We start from the raw sequence: 3,738 nt of genomic DNA, 5'->3' as shown, positions 1-3,738 counted from the left end.
GTCCATTTAGCGTGAATTTTGCTATGTATTGGTAAATCTTTACCCCTGCCCTTATGGGAATTGCTTCCAGCTCCTGTGCTAGAGCGTGGTGGGCTAAAGTGGGGGAGTGCTTGTATCCCTGAGGGAGCCGTGTAAAGGTGTACTGTTGCCACCCCCAGGTAAAGGCAAAGCAGTCCGAGTCCTGCGGCTGCAGAGGGACCATAAAGAACATGTCTTTAACGTCAATAGTTGCCATAATAGGGTGTGATTGCTCTTGAATGGCGGCTATGAGCTCGGCAATGTTCGGTACAGCAGCTGTTAATGGGCCTGTGTTGGCATTCAGCCTCCGGTAACCTATTGTTAACCTCCATTTGCCGTTTAGTTTTCGGACCGGCCATATCGGGGAGTTAAAGGGGGAGTGAGTGGGAACTATAATCCCCTGCCCCTTTAAGTCCTCCAGCACTGGCGCGATTCCGTCCCTGGCTCCTATAGGTAGCGGGTAGGGTTTCACGTTTGTCAGTTTAGAAGGGGGGGAGGGCAGGCGCCGTTTGCAACAGGCACACCTCCGCGCCGGGGGCTTCGGCTAACCACCTGATCCGGGGGACGCCGAAAGACTACAAGTTTCCCTGGGCGTCGCGCCACTGTCTGCCCTTTAAAACGTCTATGCCCAAGAGATTCATTTGAAAAGATCCTATGGCCACCATAGTATTAACAGGGCCGTCCTCCCCTGGTAACCATAGTGACACTGGGGTCATAGGTACCGATTGTGTTTTTCCCAGAGCATTTGAAACAATCAGGTTTCTAGAGGGAACCGAGATCCCACATCGTTCCGCTTCTGTTCGCCTCAGTGCAGTAATTTGTGCCCCCGTATCGATTAAAAAGGTTACCGGTCTTTTCTTTGGTCCTACCGCTACCGTAAGCGGCAAATCTCCCTTTGCATTACAGGTGAGTTGTCTTATGAACATCCGCCTCACCTTCAGGGGGCGGAGGTTTTAGTTTTCCGCCGCCTTTTCTCCCCAAAGTTTATCAGGGGTGGGGTGCTAGGAGTTGGCCTCGAAATGGCCTCTTGCTCTGACCATCTCCGCACGAGCTGCTCCAATTTCTTGGTTGGGAGCCCGTCCATTAAATTTCGAGGAACGCCTTTCTGGAGCCCCAACTGCCACAGTCCCTGTCGGCTCAGGGGCTTTCCTTTCCCGGTTGGGTCCCGGCCGCTCCCAAGGGGTGACTGCCACCCACTAACTCGTTCTGCCGCCCGCACAGCCCTGGTCTCGGTTCTGTGGGGTGGTCCACTAACAGGGCCGTATTTCCTCCCAAAATCAATTAACTCCTGAGCCACCTCCCCCCATGTCCATACTTTCTTCCCTGGCCGCCGGTAGTCAGGGGTCGTTATCCCCTCTCGAGTGGCTGCATTCCTTTCTCCCCCCCCGGGGGTGTTATAAATCTGCCCTTGCAATTGGATCCCAATGGGTTTCAGGGAGTCGGGCAATCCCCGTATCAGGGGAGTCATTCTCTCCGGGTCTACAGGCATTAACATCGGGGAGCCCAGGTGGGGCTTGAGCGCCCGGTCACACATCATCTGAAGGCACGCCGCCTTTTGCACACTCTACTAATTGATCTACCGTGCCAGTTATAGCTAAGGGGTCTCCCCTTTCCAGGGGGCTCAACCCCCCTGCCCAGTACGCGGCTCTCTGGGTCAACGACCACAGGGCTGGGAGATCGCCCGTAGTTAAAAACACGGCCGGACCCCAATACCCTTCCGCCTCCTTTTCTGACAGCAAGATCCCATTCCCCCCCCCGACAAAGACACTCTCCACACGTACTCGGTCTCCAATTCCTTTGTAGTTCTCGCAAACTCCTTTCTCAGCTTTGCCAATTCAGTTGCGGTAAACGGGACCTCTTTAGTAATAACTTGGGGATGATTGTCACCCTCATCCTCATACACATACTCCGTTTTGATCAGCGGGTACGTGTGGGGGAGGCTCTCCACAGCCTCTTTGGCTCTTTGCAAATCCCCCTGGGGGTAAATCTGCCGTATCCCCTTCTCCGCGAGCGTTGTTTCTACCCCCGGCAGTGTATCCGCTTCCATTAGAAGTTGATTTCTCAACTCATTTTAGTATCGCATTTTGGCACCTCTCCTCCTCCAACTGTTCCTGCAGGGTTTTTATTACGGTCTGCAGGGAGTTCACCACCGTATCTGTCCGACAAGACCTCTGCTTTTTCTCCTCCGCCACGGCGGCCAAACTCACTCCTAACACCGCACAAATTATAGCCTTTCCTTTCCCTCTCTTAACCTTAGCCTCCTTCTGCAGTATACTTATTCTATCCACCACACTCTGCAACTGAAACCAGTGTTCCCTTGCCCAGTCTTGTCCCTGGGGCGAGGGGCGAGACCGGTGCACCTCCAAGAGGCCATACAATTTCTCTGTCCCTTCATCCAGCAAAAGCACATGGTCACAAACATCGACTGCCTTTCGGGCGGCCATCACCTACAAAAAGGGGGTGTCGTCCTGAGAGGGTCACGCTTCAGTATTCAAGTTCCCCCTATACACTCCCAGGAGGCCAAACCGTACACTAGTATATAAGTTATGCACAAAGAAGAACCAACATTCACTCCCTCCTCACGCTTCGTTCGTCTCCGGCTGCTTCCCTCGCGGGAGAGCAGAACCGCGGATCAGAACTCCGCACTCGCTTCGTACTTGCTCGTACGTCTCATTCACCCACAATCACACAGCACACCACAGCAAGGCAGTATGGCACTCTCGTCTCAGGGGATCCTGTCCGTGACGCCAATTAAATGGCCCGATCCAATGTCGGGGGAGGTTTCGATACGATCCCAAGGACGAGATTAAGACGCAAATGAAGTCAAATGCCGTACAACCTTTTGACTTTATTTTGGTGAACGAAGGGGTGAGGACCAGGTAGGGAGACGGAGGGGGGGGGGGGGAAGAGGGAGAGAGAGAGAGAGAGAGAACGAGCAAAAGAGTGGGCGAGAGAGAAAAAAGAGAGAAAGAGCGTGCTCAGGCGGGTGAGAAGAGGGCCACGTAGGGGAACTAGCTACCGCCACTCCGAGTCCGGCGTTATCCCGTTGATCAAAGGTCCAGTCGGTCCAGCCTCTGCGTCCGCAGGAGCAGCTTCCAAGGAGCGTGCGGGGTAGGAGGAGAAGAAAAAGAGGGCCTCAGAAGGCGCGCGCGCGGTCCTTTTATAGGGCCATGCACATGCGCAGAACGGGTCTGCATACATGCAGTTTGCGCTTCTGCTTTGCACACCCTGGTCTCTGCGCAGGCGTACGTGCAGTTCATGGTCCCGCCTTTCGTGCGCTGGTCTCTGCGCGGGCGTTCTGTGGTGGTTTTCGTGTAGCAAACACTACACATCAAAGTTATCCCGCCAGATCTCCAGCTGACCCGGGCTTTATACCCCCAGCAGTAGGCGTGTCATGTTATAAGGGACGGAGACAAGGGAGGGTCGACACTTAACTCTTTCCGTACAGCACGTGATCTTCCGGTCGCCAGCCCTTATCTTTACTACATTTCCCCCTCCCTTAGCTCCAGTAGTTCTGGATCTTGCTGGGGAAGCTGCGCATAAAATAATCGATATATGCTAAGACTTATACAGACACGTATCCGTTACGTTCATGGATTTTGCCCAATCCAGCCAGTAGTTCGTCGCGGCTCCCTCATTGCTCCCCCACACCATCAGGATGCATAGGGAAATGGTAACCTGTCAAGATAAGACTCAATAGATTGATTAATGTCTATACGG

At 53.8% G+C, this 3,738-nt stretch overlaps 1 pseudogene; it reads right to left on the bottom strand.

Annotated features, from left to right (window-relative positions):
- Positions 1-955: 955 nt before the first annotated feature.
- On the bottom strand, positions 956-2,462 carry LOC148055471 (uncharacterized; annotated as a pseudogene).
- Between the last annotated feature and the right edge of the window lie 1,276 nt (positions 2,463-3,738).

This window comes from Nipponia nippon, unplaced genomic scaffold, assembly GCF_047370975.1.
Source record: "Nipponia nippon isolate SJK-2023a ecotype South Korea unplaced genomic scaffold, ASM4737097v1 scaffold_22, whole genome shotgun sequence".
Taxonomy (NCBI): domain Eukaryota; kingdom Metazoa; phylum Chordata; class Aves; order Pelecaniformes; family Threskiornithidae; genus Nipponia; species Nipponia nippon.
This window is presented reverse-complemented; position numbering and strand designations above follow the sequence as displayed.